Source organism: Schistocerca americana, chromosome 2 (assembly GCF_021461395.2).
Source record: "Schistocerca americana isolate TAMUIC-IGC-003095 chromosome 2, iqSchAmer2.1, whole genome shotgun sequence".
In the NCBI taxonomy this organism is placed as follows: Eukaryota; Metazoa; Arthropoda; class Insecta; order Orthoptera; family Acrididae; genus Schistocerca; species Schistocerca americana.
This window is the reverse complement of record NC_060120.1, coordinates 1,024,798,866-1,024,815,582: the sequence shown is the minus strand read 5'-3', so window position 1 is coordinate 1,024,815,582 and position 16,717 is coordinate 1,024,798,866.

The following is a 16,717-nucleotide window of genomic DNA, read 5'->3' as shown; positions in this document are numbered from 1 at the left end:
GCAGGCGAAATAGCCTCAGGCTGCAAGAAGAATATCATAATTCCAATTCCAAACAAAGCAGGTGCTGACAGGGGTGAATATTGTCGAACTATCACTTTAATAATTCAAGGCTGCAATATACTAACACGAATTCCTTACAGAAGAACAGGGAAACTGGTAGAACCCGAACTCGGGGACGATCAGTTTGGATTCCTTACAAATGTAGGAACACGCGAAGCAATGCTGACTACAATTTCTCAAAGAAGATAGATTAAGGAAAGGCAAACATACCTTTATAGCATTTGTAGACTTAGAGTAAGCTTTTGACGATGTTGATGGAATACTTTCTCTGCAACCCTGAGGGAAGCAGTGGTAAAATACGGGGAGCGAAAGACTATTTACAGCTTGTACAGGCACCAGACAGCAGTTACAAGAGTCGTGTGGCATGACAGGGCAGCAGTGGTTGAGAAGAGAATGAGACAGCATAGCAGCCTATCCCCAATGTTGTGCAGTCTGTACATTGAGCAGGCAATAAAGGAAACAAAAGAAAGATTTGTAGAAGGAATTAAGGTCCATTGAGAAGGAATAAACACTTTGAGGTTTGCCGATGACATTGTAATTGTGTCAGAGACAGCAAAGGGTTTGGAAGAGCAGTTGAACGGAATGGGTATTGTCTTGAAAGGAGGATATAAGATGAATGTCAACAAAAGCAAAACGAGAACAACGGAATGCAGCCGAATTAAATAAGTTGATGCTGAGGGAATCAGATTAGGGGAAGAGACACTGAAAGCAGTAGACGAGTTTTGCTATTTGGGCAGCAACATAACTGGTAATGGAAAAGTAGAGACGAGACAAAATGTATACTGGCAATGGCAAGAAAATCTGTTCTGAAGAAGAGAAATTTGTTAACATCGAGTATAGATTTAAGTGTCAGGAAGTCTATTCTGAAAGTATTTATGTTGAGTGTAGCCATGCATGGAAGTAAAACAGGAATGATAAACAATTTAGACAAGAAGTCAAGCTGTTGACATGTGGTGCTACGGAAGATCGCTGAAGATTAGATGGGCAGATTACATCACTAATGAGGAGATACTGAACAGGATTGGGGAGAAAATAAATTTGTGGCACAACCTGACAAGAAGAAGAGATCGCTTGGTAAGACACATTCTGAGACATCAAAAGATCACCAGTTTAGTACTGAAGGGAAGTTGGGTGGGGTGGAGGGGAGTGAATGTCGTAGAGGGAGACCAAAATATGAACACGGTAAGCAGACTCAGAAGGATGTGGGCTGTAATAGTTACTCGAAGAAAGGCTTGTACAGGATAGAGTAGCATGGAGAACTGCACCAAACCAGTCTTCTGACTGAAGACCACAACAACAACAATGTTCAGGTAAACAATGTCTCAGAAGGGTTCAATTTGTAAGTAGGATGTTGTCAGTGACCTATGTAGTGTTGGTGGGAAAGGGATTGGATTGGTAAATGTGATACCTCTCTGCTGTCTATCGTTGACAGCTCATTGTAAAGTCGTGTAGCTGTGTTAGAATCACCTGGAGGTGAATTAATGAATGACCAGAAAGTTACTGCATTTTTCCCGCTATCAATTGCATTATTCTAGGCTTCCTAAAACTGTTTCATTCAGGAATTTGTGGTCGCACTGAATGGAACCAGTTGTCAGACATCCACAGTATATCTTCCAAGATGAGTCTGAATATGTGTGATGGAATGGGACTGACGATGTTGAAGTGTAGAACAGTAATCTGCTGCAGTGCATTGCTTGAATTACGTTGAAATATCTGAAGTTCGATAACATCTAGGTGACCTAGTTCTGCTATAGAAGAATGTAGTTCAAACCTCCTGAGTGTTTTCAGATCTTCAAAGAGTTGAGGCTAGGGTAATGCACTTGATACCCTTCATGCTAGGAAAAGTATTCCTCACAGTGACAGTGGAGACATTGCAATCGACACTGTCGAAAGCCGGTCCCGGTGGTCGAGCGGTTCTAGGCACTTCAGTCCGGAACCGCGCGACTGGGGAGGTATAATGTGAAAATCGAGTAGCGCTCGTAGATGGGGAAGTAGCCTTCCCCTGTGGAGCGTTACATTTACCGTATAGGATAGGCAAGAATAAATTTTCTCGCTAGCGGTGAAGGACAGTGTGCAGAGATTTACGTAGTTCTATATGCGATCGCAGTCTTTCTCGGCTTATTCCACTGTTGAATTCTTCGCCGGTTATCAGCCGAGTGGTGGCGCCGTCTTGTTGCAACGTTTCAATGAGTTTTGTACCCATCATCTTCTGGTGACTCATTGAGACGTTGCGACAAGATGACGCCACCACTCGGCTGATAACCCGAGAAGAATTCATTACGTAGTCCTGTCCATATGCGTATCTTGTGTTAGTGGTATTGGTACCTCCTGTCTGCAGAACATGTAGTGTTAACATATTCTGTGGAAAATAAACGTTCCCTCGTCATGTCTGTGTCCTGCGCCGCTGCTGAAACACAATTTATCTCTTAATATGGTTCTACTGCATTTTGACGTGGTACACAATTTTAGTAGTTGTTTTCTAACCACTTAATTTAAAGATAAATATTAATTTTATACCTTTGAAACAATATTTTTACTACTCTACGAATTTTCCAACTCCTACAACGCGGAAAATATTATGTACAAAGAAAAGATGAATCTGACCTTTTTTGTTGGGAATGTACTGGGAAACATTTTCGTTAAGAGCGGCGACTTTCGCGTTATTCGAGAAAAACTTAGAGAAGGACATCCGAAGGCCCCCAAACCGCCGCCGCTCCAAAGCTCATGCTTCACAGATCAGTGTGTCGTTCATGACCCTCCCTCCTAGCACTGTTCAAACATTTGTGACTACACGATTCTTTTCCCAATCGAATTTTTTTTTCTTCGTTGACTGGCTTAGACCAACTAACACAGATGTGCCCCCGGAGCACAATTTAACCCGAAATAAGGCTCTAGTGCACATTGAGTCGTACACACATTTAGTATTTGCTTTTTACTCGCTTCATTTAAAGATAAACATGAATTTCATACAGTTAGTCCTAGAGAAAAATTGAACAGTACCTTCTTGCTGGGAATTTAGTGTAGTTTAATTTTATACTAGGAAATATTTTCGCTGGGACCAGCAATTTCCCAGTTATTGGAAAAAAAAACACAAAAAATGTGGTATTTAAACGTCCTCCATCCCTCTCCCCCCATCTCTCCCATTTGCAACGCTGGTACCCTGCTAAAACAGCGAACAGAAATATTCCCAGAGATTGTACCTCGCGAGAGAGTGGTAACTATATTGCCAGTTTTGTATTTTATCTCTCTTCAGCGACTGTAGTCGTACATAATGAAATAACAAGCAACCAGCTCCGTAACAGAAATTTAATTTCTTTACCGGTGTCGGGCACTTAGTGCCCTTCTTCAGCAGGTCATGCCTATCGCATTATTTGCGAATGTTAGTAATAAAGTGCGTACAGCAAAATGCCATGGTCACGTTGTTCAGAGTGTCTGCATAAAACTAGTGACTACACGACTATGGAATTGTACTGAATGCACTTCGTTATTGACACCCGCAGATGATGCGATAGGCATAATTCTGAAGAAGGGCACTAAGTGCCCGAAACCGGCAAGGAAATCAAATTTCTTTTACGCAACTGGTTGCTCATTACACTGAAACGCCAAAGAAACTGGTGTTCAAATACAGAGATATGTAAACAGGCAGAATACAGCGATGCGGTCGGCAACGGCTATATAATACAAGTGTCTGGCGCAATTGTTAGCTCGGTTACTGCTGCTACAATGGCAGGTTATCAAGATTTAAATGAGGTTGAACGTCCAGTTATAGACGGCGCACGAGCGCTGGGACACAGCATCTCCGAGATAGCGATGAAGTGGAGAATTTCCCGTACGATAATTTCACGAGTGTACCGTGAATTACAGGAATCCGGTACAACGTCAAGTCTCCGACATCGCTGCGGCCGGAAAAAAAGCCTGCAAGAACGGGACCAATGACGACTGAAGAGAATAGTTCAACGTGACAAAAGTGCAACCCTTCCGCAAATTGCTGTAGATTTCAATGCTAGGCCATCAGAAAGTATTAGTGTGCGAACCATTAATGAAACATCATCGAAATGGGCTTTCAGAGCCGAAGGCCCACTCGTGTACCCTTGATGAGTGCACGACATGCCGTCAACACCGACACTGGACTGTAGATGACTGGAAGCATGTTGCCTGGTCGGACGAGTCTTGTTTCAAATTGTATTTAAATGATAGACGTGTTCGGGTATGCAGGCAAACCATGAATCCACGGTCCCTGTATGTCAACAGGGGACAGTTCAAGCTGATGGAGGCTCTGTAATGGCTTGGGGCGTGTGCAGCTGGAGTGATATGGGACCCCTGATACGTCTAGATACGACTCTGACAGCTGACACGTACGTAAGCATCCTGTCTGCTCACCTGCGTCCATTCATGTTCATTGTGAATTCCGATGGACTAGAGAAATTCCAGCAGGACAATGCGACATCCCACACATCCAGAATTGCTACAGAGTGCCTCCAGAAACACTCTTCTGAGTTTAAACACTTCCGCTGGTCGCCAAGCTGCCCAACATTAACATTATTGAGCATATCTGGGACTCCTTGCAACGTGCTGCTCAGAAGAGACCTCCACCCCCTCGCGCTCTTATGGATTTATGGACAGCCCTGAAGGATTCATGGTGTCAGTTCCCTCCAGCACTACTTCAGACATTAGTCGAGTCCATGCCACGTCGTGTTGCGGCTCTTCACGACATTTGTCAGGTTACCTACCAGTTTCTTGGGCTCTTCAGTGTATTTCATTATACCGGGTGATCAAAAAGTCAGTATAAATTTGAAAACTGAATAAATCACGGAATAATGTAGATAGACAGGTACGAATTGACGCACATGCTTGGAATAACATGGGGTTTTATTAGAACCAAAACAATACAAAAGTTCAAAAAATGTCCGACAGGTGGCGCTTCATCTGATCAGAATAGCAATAATTAGCATAACAGAGTAAGACAAAGCAAAGATAATGTTCTTTACAGGAAATGCTCAATATGTCCACCATCATTCCTCAACAATAGCTGTAGTCGAGGAATAATGTTGTGAAGAGCACTGTAAAGCATGTCCGGAGTTATGGTGAGGCGTTGGCGTAAGATGTTGTCTTTCAGCATCCCTAGAGATGTCGGTCGATCACGATACACTTGCGACCTCAGGTAACCCCAAACCCCATAATCGCACAGACTGACGTCTGGGGACCTGGGAGGCCAAGCATGACGAAAGTGGCGGCTGAGCACACGATCATCACCAAACGACGCTCGCAAGAGATCTTTCACGCGTCTAGCAATATGGGGTAGAACGCTATCCTGCATAAACATCGTACATTCCAGTAGGCGTTTATCAGCCAGGCTGGGGATGATGTCATTCTGTAACATACCTCTCACCCGTCACGGTAGCAGTTACAAAAACAGAATCACGCATTTCCTCTTAGAAAAAAGGGGCGATAACGGTAGATGTGGTAAATCCAACCCATTCCATGGCTTTCTCGTCGTGCAATGGAGTTTCCACGACAGTTCTAGGATTTTCGGTAGCTCAAATTCTGCAGTTGTGGTCGTTGACAGACCCTCTGAGCGTGAAATGAGCTTCGTCGGTCCACAACACGTTACTCAACCAATCGTCATCTTCCGCCATCTTTTGAAATGCCCAACCCAACCGCAAATGCCCTCCGCTTCATTAAATCTCCAGGTAACAGTTCATGATGCCGATGGATTTTGTACGGATAGCATCGGAGGGTACGCCTCAGTGCCAACCAAACAGTAGTGTATGGAATGCCGATGCGACGTGCGACTGCACGAGCGCTGACTTCCCCGTGTATAGACGAACCTTCTACAGTCTCAATTTCTTCCTGAACTGTCTCAGCACAATTACGCCTTGTGCTCGGTCGGCCACTACGGGGTATATCGTTTAAACACCCCGTGGCTTCGAACTTCGAAATCATTCTCGCTACAGCTGCATTTGTCAACGGACCTTTACCCTTTCGAATCCCCTTCCTACGGCGATCGGATCGTAACGCTGAACTAGCACATTCCCGATTCTGATTATACAGCTTCACTAAAAGCGCCTTTTCAGGTAACGTCAACATACTGCGACTGCTGGCGCATCTGATTCTCTCTCTTTTTCCTTTATTGTAATTTTCATCACCTGATACAGGCGGGCTGTCAGCAGCATAGTACGCTGCTCTTCAGCCTTAAGTGGAACAAGAACAAGACATATGGGTGATACAGACATTACAGTAAAAACGGCAGGCAAAAAAAGGAGATTTAAAAAACAATAAACAGGAAGCCGTTCACGCTGGACTCGAAAAAACAGGTAACACTTGGTGACATGGCGCACAGAACACGGATGACGGCGACGGCACACGTGAACAGTTGATGCGTGACGGTGACAGAACACTAAACACAAAGCGAGGCACACACACGACACACAGATGGCGATGATCTCCGGCGCGCGAATGTTCACTGAGCGTGTACGAGTCCGGGGACCTGCCAAGAGAGGAGGTGGAGGAGGAGGAAGGGGAAGGGGAATGGGAGAGGGGAGAGCAGAGATGCCATGGGCAAAGGAGAGAGGGGGAGGGAGGAAGGTGGAGGGGAATCCCGGTGGAGAGGGAAGGAGGGAGGGGGGAAAGGAAAGAGAAGGGAAGGGAAGGGAGGGAGGGAGGGTGCCTAAAGGAAAGGACACAGGAGGTGGGGGGAGGATCAAAGTTGATAGGAGGGGTAGATGCAGGGGAGGAGGACATCATCAGGGAGAGGGAGCTGACGGAAGCCACCTCGGGAGAGGGTAAGGAGGGTGGAGATATGGAGACCGGGCGGGACGTGGGAATACAGGCGCGGCAGCGGGCGGGGGTGCGAGAGGATCGGGGATACGAGCGGGTGAGGAGGATCAAGTTTACGGGAGGTGTACAGGATCCGTATCCTTTCAAGGAAAAGGAGGAGGTGGGGGAAGGGATGAGATCATACAGGAACCGCGAGGGGGAGGGGAGATGGATGCGATAGGCAAGGCGGAGAGCATGGCGTTCAAGGATTTGGAGGGATTTATAAAAGGTAGCGGGGGCGGAGATCCAAGCTGGATGGGCATAACAAAGGATAGGGCGGATGAGGGACTTATAGGTGTGGAGGATGGTGGAGGGGTCCAGACCCCACGTACGGCCAGAAAGGAGCTTGAGGAGACAGAGTTGGGAACGTGCCTTGGCTTGGATCATCTGGAGATGGGGAGTCCAGGAGAGGCGACGGTCGAGGGTGACGCCAAGGTACTTAAGGGTGGGAGTGAGGGCGATGGGACGGCCATAGATGGTGAGATAGAAATCAAGGAGGTGGAAGGAAGGGGTGGTTTTGCCTACAATGATCGCCTGGGTTTTGGAAGGGTTGACCGTGAGCAACCACTGGTTGCACCAAGCGGTGAACCGGTCAAGATGGGATTGGAGAAGGCGTTGGGAGCGTTGCAGGGTGGGGGCAAGGGCAAGGAAGACAGTGTCATCGGCAAACTGGAGAAGGTGGACGGGGGGTGACGGCAGTGGCATGTCCGCCGTGTACAACAGGTACAGAAGGGGGGAGAGAACGGAGCCTTGGGGCACACTGGCGGAAGGGAAAAAGGTGTAGGAATCTGTGTTATGGATGGTGACATAGGAAGGACGGCGGGAGAGAAAGGAACCGACCAGACGGACATAGTTAATGGGAAGGGCGAAGGTTTGGAGCTTGAAGAGGAGACCGGAATGCCATACGCGGTCATAAGCGCGTTCGAGGTCAAGAGAGAGGAAGATTGCGGAGCGACGGGAATTGAGCTGTTCGGAAAGGAGATGAGTGAGGTGAAGGAGAAGATCGTCGGAAGAGAAGGACGGCCGAAAGCCACACTGGGTAACTGGAAGGAGGTGGTGCTGGTGGAGATGCTGGTGGATGCGTCGGGTGAGGATAGATTCCAGGACCTTGCTGAAGACCGAGGTAAGGCTGATGGGACGGTAGGAGGAGACGGCAGACGGCGGTTTGCCAGGTTTAAGGAACATGAGGATACGGGAGGTTTTCCACAGGTCGGGGTAGTAACCGGTGGACAGGACGACATTGTAGAGCCTGGCCAGGGTGGAGAGGAAAGAGACAGGAGCTTCACGAAGGTGACGGTAGGTGACACGATCGTGACCAGGAGCGGTGTTGCGTTTTGTGCGGAGCGTAGCAATGAGATCCTGTGTAGTGATAGGAGTATTGAGGTCCGTGGGTGCAATGTTGTCCAAGTACTGGAAACCAGGAGCGAGGGGAGAGACAGAGGTGTCAGTGCGATTGCGGATATCCGGGAAGAGGGAGTAATCGAACCGGGGATCATTGGGGATGGAAAACACATCGGACAGGTAGGAGGCAAAGTGATTGGCCTTACTAAGGGCGTCAGGGAAGGGGTGATCATCATGGAGAAGAGGATAGTAGGGGGAGGGGTTAGTTCCGGTAAGGCGACGGAAGGCGGACCAGAACTTGGACGAGTTTATAGGGAGGGTAGCATTGAAACGGGTGCATGTCTGTCGCCAGTCCCGGCGTTTCTTAGCCGCGAGCAAGTTACGAATGTGTCGCTGGAGTTGCCGGTGGCGTCGTAGGGTGTCCGGGTCACGCGTGCGGAGGAAGGCACGGTAGAGACGGCGGGATTCACGGAGGAGGAGGACGGCCTGTGGGGGGTAAGGTAGGACGGTGGGGGTGGATGGCAACAGTAGGGATGTGGGCCTCCACGGCCTCAGACAAGGTCTGCTGGAGAAAGGAGGCGACATGGGTGACATCATCGGGATGGCGGTAGGTGAGAGGGTGGCTATCGACCTCTGTGGAGAGGGTATCCCGGTAGGCATTCCAGTTGGCACGGGAATAGTCATGGATGTTCTTAGGGGGAGGGTCATTACGAGGGTCGGAATGGGGGCGACGATCGTCTGAAACGGTGAGGAGGACAGGGAGATGGTCGCTACCAATAGGCTCCAGGACATCCACCGTAATGCGACCAAAGAGGATGGGGGAGGAGAGAATAACATCGGGAGTGGAGTTGGATTCGGGACGGGTGTGCTGGGGGATGGGGATGATGTCGCCTTGAAGGGAGGAGAGGAACCGATGCCACCGCCGTAACTGGGTAGCAGAGCGACTATAGATGTTGAGGTTGGTGGCGACCACGTAGGAGGAGAAGGTACGGTCGATGTGGGAGAGGAAGTCGAAAGGAAGAGGGGTGTTGGGGCGGACATAGATGGTGGCACAGGTAATGGTAAGGCCAGGGAAGAAGAGACTAAGGATCAGGTGTTCGGTGGGGTCAGGAAAGAGAGGTTGGAGCCGAACGAGGATCTGGCGGTGGTGACCAATGGCAACTCCGCCACGCGCAATTGGGAGGGGATTATCGGAGCGGTGGAGGAGATAGAGGGAGGTGTGGATGGAGTGGTGGGGTTGAAGGAAGGTTTCATTGAGGAGGAAGGCATCCACACGGTGGGTAGCAAGGGTGTGCAGGAAGAGGTTCTTGTTGGTGGGAAGGGAGCGGATATTGTTGAAAAGGATACGGTGCTGTCGCGCCATGACAGAGATTTAGACGAGGGTGTCAAGACGGGAGAAGGTGAAATGGGCCTGGTTGTTGGAATAGGTGGCGTACATTTTAAGGTGGAAAATGGAACGGGCGGCGAGGGAGATCTGTTGGAGGGTGTGGGGGCGCTGAAAGGGGTGAACGTTCTGGAAGACAATGGTGAGGAACCTGATGATGTCCTCAGCGGTGGGGGGGGGGGGATGAAGGGAATTGCCAGGAGGGGTGGGGGCGTCCAGAGGATGGACAGGTACGGTGAGTTCAGGAGTGGTTGGAGCAGGTCGGGCTTTACACTTTTGGGAGTAGGTGGGATAGGGGAGATTGCAGGTATTACAGGAGGGAGGGGATTGAAGGTTAGGGCACTGCCGGAGGAAGTGCGCTTGCCGACAATGCGGGCAGGTGGGGGCCTCACGGCACTCAGCTGTTGGGTGCACATTATAGCGCAGACACCTCTGGCAGCGCAGGGATTGGGGAGGGGAACGGGAGGGGTTGACCTTGTACCGCTGGTGGAAGAGGAGGGCACCCTCCTTCGGGAGATGGTCAATGGAGGGGGCGTCCTCAGAGAAAACCCGCATAAGGCGGGTGGGGCCGGCCGAGTTGAAAATGCGGCGGACCGCCCGCACCTCCAGCGTGGGATGGGCCTTGAGCTCCACCAACACCTCCTCCTCCATGATCGACGGACTGAGCCGAGTGATGACGGCGGTGAGGGTCGGCGGGCGACGCGGGGGTTGGGGTTGGTGGGTAGGAGATGGAGAAGGAGCAGGGGTAAGGGAGGCGTTGGGGCCAAAACGGGTGATGGGGAGGCGGGAGAGGATGTCAGTATGGAGGGTTGGGCTGGGGGAGGAAATGAGAACAGAATCCCGCCGTGGAGTAAGGAGAGAGATGGGGGCACCAGGGAAGTGTTGGCGGAGGAGGAGGGGGAGAGTCCGGGCCTCGAGAAAGGAAGGATCGGGATGGGACAGGAGATACTTGTATAAACAGGGGGGGTGAGGAGGAGGAGGAGGGAGCAGGGCCAGGTGGGGAGACATCCATGGTACCCTGGGGGGGGGATGGAGGTCGGGGTGGGGCCTTTTTGGGAGCGGAGGAGGTGGGGGTGCCACTAGGGCGTTTGACGGTGGCAGAAGGGCGGGTGGTGATATGAGGGACGGGAGCTATAGGGAGGTGGTGGGATGGGACAGGTCCCGGCGTGGACGCAGCAGTCGGCGCTGGAGATGGTGACAGTGATGGTGAAGGCAAAGGCGACGGCGACGGCGACGGCGACGGCGATGATGATGATGATGACGGTGGTGGCGGTGATGGCGAAGGCGACGGGGAAAGCTGGGCGTGGACAGTGGCCCGACGGGCCACCACCCTAACCGGAGCTGCAGTGACAGGCTGGGGGAGTGGGGGGAAAGGATCAGAACGAGAGGAGCGAGAGGAAGAAGCGGGAGAGGGGGCGACAAAGAGCGAGGGCGAAGGGAGAGTGAGAAGAGGTGGGATGGAAGGAGAGGGGTGTGACTGGGCACACCAAGTTATAGTGGTGGAGGCGGCGGAAGGGGATGTATAGACGATGGCGATGGTGGTAGTGGTGGCGGTGGTGGTGGGGGCGGACATGACGACAGGGAGACAAAACGCACAGCACGAAAAGGAAAGGACACAAACTGGGAACAAACGAAGATGCAGACGGACGAAGACCAGGGTCGGACGACCGGGGTCGGACGGCGACGGCGACGGCGACGGCGACGGCGACGGCGACGGCGACGGCGACGGCGGGTGGCAGGAACGCCCCAGCGTATCGCTACATTGCTGCTAGCGTTGGCCGAGATACAATGACTGTTAGCAGAATATGGAATCGGTGGGTTCAGGAGGGTAATACGGAACGCCGTGCTGGATCCAACGGCCTCGCATCACTAGCAGTCGAGATGACAGGCGTCTTGGTTGTAACGGATTGTGCAGCCGCGTCTTAATCCCTGAGTCAACAGATGGGGACGTTTGCAAGACAACAACCATCTGCACGAAGACTTGGACGACGTTTGCAGCAGCATGGACTATCAGCTCGGAGACCATGGGTGCGGTTACCCTTGACGCTGCATCACAGACAGGAGCGACTGCAATGGTGTACTCAACGACGAACCTGGGTGCACGAATGGCAAAACGTCATTTTTTCGGATGAATCCAGGTCCTGTTTACAGCATCATGATGGTCGCATCCGTCTTTGGCCACATCGCGGTGAACGCACATTGGAAGCGTGTATTCGTCATCGTCATACTGGCGTATCACCCGGCGTGATGGTATGGGGTGCCATTGGTTACAAGTCTCGGTCACCTCTTGTTCGCATTGACGGCACTTTGAACAGTGGACGTTACATTTCAGATGTGTTACGACCCGTTGCTCTACCCTTCATTCGAACCTTGTGAAACCCTACATTTCAGCAGGATAATGCACGACCGCATGTTGCAGGTCCTGTACGGGCCTTTCTGGATACAGAAACTGTTGGACTGCTGCCCTGCCCAGCACGTCCTCCAACTGGAAACGTCTGGTCAATGGCGGCCGAGCAACTGGCTCGTCACAATACGCCAGTCACTACTCTTGACGAACTGTGGTACCGTGTTGAAGCTGCATGGGCAGCTGTACCTGTACACGCCATCCAAGCTCTGACTCAACGCCCAGGGTTATCAAGGCCGTTATTACGGCCAGAGGTGGTTGTTCTGGGTATTGATTTCTCAGGATCTATGCACCCACATTGCGTGAAAATGTAATCACATGTCAGTTCTAGTGTAATATATTTATGCAATGAATGCCAGTTTATCATCTGCACGTCTTCTTGGTGTAGCAATTTTAATAGCCAGTAGTGTATTTAAGTTCGTTTTTCCAGCGTGCTGTTCGAGTGTGGAACGGTAGGGATGTAGGTTAATGGCTGTTCGATAAACCTTTTGCCAGACACTTAATTGTGAATTGCGGAGTAATCATGTAAATAGATGTAGAAGCGAAACAAAAACAAAGATTCCAAAGACGTCAGTATTTTGATCCAAGAAAAAGTATCCGACTCTGAAACTCAAATGGAGATGGAGTGAGAGCACGATCTTTTAGTCGGCATTACTGACCTTCTCTGTGAGTATGATTCAAGCTTATAAAATACTCGCTCTGAGTATTAGTAGAACTAAATCTGAACTAAAAATTGCATCACCACAACAGTTACCTGTGACTCAGAAGCTCATGTTACAGAAGTTACCTTTTTCAGTTTATCTGTGCCTGGTTTTAAAACAATACCGAACGTAGCACTCGTAGAAAACACCGGTACAACAGCCTTCCTAAGAGAGATCATTCCAGTACACAGTCTCAAAACTTTATATGCAAATCGAGAAATATGTTGTCCTATTTATTGTCACCATAATTAACCTTTATGCGCCGTCCGGCGATAGCATCAAGTTAGAGGGATCCCCTTCCAACAGAGAAGATGTTCCCTGTCTCTTGAGAAGAAACCCTAGAAACCTTTTAATAGTCAGTGACTGTAATTGCGTATTAAACAAAAAAGACCAGTTCCCGAACTTCAACTTTTGCAGGGAACTGCATAACCTGTTTACCAACACGAAACTGATAGATACTTACAAACTGAAGCAGCCCACCTTCGTGAAATATACGTTCTTCATCTAGACTTTTGTGCAGCCGTGTAGATTGAATGCATGCATCCGATTCTACACGCGAAAGAATCTTTGCAGTTGAGGTGATAGTGGTTTGTTTTCCTGACCATTGTGTCCTTTAAGTAACTGTAAATTTGTATAACTAGCTGACCAAAATATATAGATCCTAGTGGATTCTCAACATTTTGCGCTCGGGAAACAAAGAAATAATCGAATTCATCAGCGACACGTCGAATACCTGTCTATGCTCAACAAATAAATATTCTTCTGAAGCAGAATTGTGGACCAGTTTAGCTATATGGCAATTAAGACAAAGTTTAATCTATTATGGATCTCAAAAAGCAAGAGACATTAAAAGGACTTTACAGTTTTACTACACAGGACTGAGGGAGGTTATCATAAATTCAGTGTGACAGACACATACATTCAGTAAATAAAACGAATAAAGGCTTAACTATTGAATATTAAACAGAAACAAATGGAAGGTCTCTAGATCTAATCATAACCCAGAACTTTAACAGATGGCGAATGGAAATCAAAGAACTATTCATTCAGGTACCAGAGAAATTGCAGACACACATTCATTGAAGGCTTAGAAACAGACAGTAAGAGATTACTCACAAACCAAAACGGAGTTGTCGGAAAAATGGTACAACATTACGTACAGTTCTACTACGCTGAGGAATCAGAAGCAATTTCGATAGACGAAGCGGTACAAGTTTTTAACAGAGAGATGATGAACGACGAGAATATCGGATTTTTAGCTAATTTGAGTGCAGAGGCAGTTTTCGAGTTAAATACCGTATCACCATCCCACAAATCGCCCAGACCGGATGTACTCCCAAAGGACTTTTATCTTAGATTCTGGAATATCATCGGATCTACTTTTACTGAGATTTTCAACGAAATAATGAGAGGGGTGGAGGTGTGTTGATTGCCAAAGATTTCAATGCAGGAAAATTTTTTCTAGTGTCAAAAGGAAAAGATCAGAAGAAAATAGATAACCTCTATCCACTAACTTTAGCAAATTTATTTTACTAAACTATTACTACAGCAGTAAACAGTAGAATGAGGCCTGTACTTGAGAAAGTAATAAAGAAACATCAATCCTACCTTCCAGTATAACGTATCATGACACCAAGCTCAGGATATCAAGACATTATGTCAAGTGCTATAGTAATATAAAATGTGCTATGTTCTTTGTTGACTTTTGTAAAGCTTTTGACCCTGTGAATCATCATTATCTGCACCACTTTTTACTGAAACAAACAGGACTCCAAGAAAGAGCTCTGCAAGTGATCCTGGATACGATAACAGGAATCACGGCAAAGATCACCAACAATGGACAGATGACAAAGGCAATCAAAATACAAGGTAGTCCACTTTCCATGTCGCTTTTTTGTGCAGTTGCTGGATCCACTTCCCAGGGGACTGATGGCTGAGTGCACCAAGCTCGATATAAAGTTAACATCACTGGAGTCGGCATTTGAACATGTTCAATATAAAATTCTTGGGCACCAATCTAGATCAAAGTTAAACAAGCGAGTTGACCACGGTTAAACACGGCCGTGGCTCACGCCCGGTTTTCTCATAATGACCAGGTATTAAGATGGCGGCGTGTTTCGATGTTTTGAGACAGACTCAAGGCATTATATGCCGTACCGTATACATGAGATGAACACAGAGAGTTTATTAATTTATGAATCAAACTTACCAACAGTAGAATCAAATTGTGCCTCCACATGTGAGCACATCGCCTGTTTTTCTCTAACAAGGGGGCCACACGAGAAACAGATTTTTGTACTTCTTTATATTTACGACACGTGAACTACGAAACTCTCTCTCCCAAAGCAGTTCAAATCAACTCTCAAAAATTCTCGAGAAAATCAACTTCTATATTTCCCTGTCTCGCTTAAGATGTTACATTATGATTTTTTTTAATCGACAAGCAGTGTGTCTGTTTGGCAGCGTGCTTGTTCGTGGCGTGGGCGGGCTGGGTTCGATTCCAGATAGGTTCAAAATTTTAAATACAGACGCCTGTTCTATGAGCATTTACGTGAAGTGTAAAAATACAAAAAAATGGTTCAAATGGCTCTGAGCACTTTGGGACTTAACATCTCTGGTCATCAGTCCCCTAGAACTTAGAACTACTTAAACCTAACTAACCTAAGGACATCACACACATCCATGTCCGAAGCAGGATTCGAACCTGCGACCGTAGCGGTCACGCGGTTCCTAGAACCGCCCGGCCACACCGGCCGGCTGTAAAAATACAGAAAGCTATAAAAATGTAATTTGTAACATTATAACTGTACAACCTTGATTAAAAATCTTTTATAAGAGATCAGTAATTAAGAATTTATGTTTGGAATGAGAACTGGATTTTAGTATGCAGTACATAGTTAGAAATATTAAGACGTGCATTTTTCATACAAGTAACTATTACAAGTATTAATTAGCATATACGTGATGAGTTTTATATTTAAATGGCGTAGATATTCGAAGTGAAGGGAAAAAGACGAAAGAAAAATTAATTACGGAAAAGAGACGGTATATATAGGAGGCCGTGTGGAAATTCACATCTCTTTCAACATCTTGGCATATCCGGGGCGCCTCACTTTGCAATACAATGAGTTAACCGAGGTCAAATGCAACGTAGGCTTTGCCGATAGTCGATTAACGTTGGTGCACCGCAGACACATTTTAAACGCTGTTTACGTTTACTTTTAACCGTGATTAGGAAACCTTGGTTGTCTTGCTTCTTTACCGAGGCTGGTGCACTCGGCAATGAATGAAAAACTAACTGGTCTGGCCATTTCAACAGCGATTCTCACTTTAAGAGCTCACGCCGATGTTGCTGAGGTTCTCTTACGACGCAGAAGTAATGAAGGCGCATTGAAAACTGAATCTGACAAACACGGCGCAGCCTCAGGTACAAAAATAAATGAGGGGAAGAGTAAGCTATTAAACGTCAGAGGGTTCGAAACTGGCGAAGCACCACGGGTGGAGATGGTGGGAATAATAAATCTCCACTGAAAATGGCCAGGAAGAACTGGAAGCGGACGACGGACAAACGTACAAGGTTCCATAATAGGAAACTCCTGGCGGACCAGCAATCTTATCGGAAAAATCAGGATTTTAGACACCTATGTATTCTGTAAAGCACAACACATATCTCGCAAGGGAAACTTCCCATCGCATCCCCCTCAGATTTAGTGGTAAGTGTACACAGTGGACAGCTAGTCAAAAACTGCACACAGATCAAGAATGAAAACAGGAAGAAGGTGGACTGAACTGTGAGAAAGTATCAAAACAGTAACAGTGAAGATCAAGAAGTGGATTATAGAGCAGCTTGAAACAGGGTCGTCGTTAAATGGTCACCGTCAAGACATGTTCAAACCTCACTCATGCCAATTTCTTTTTTCCCTCTGTTCGCTGTATTCAAATTTGTATCTGTGTTATGGTGTAAGAAATGGACCTATAATAGCAGTTGATTCTGCCCAACTGCTCTATTAA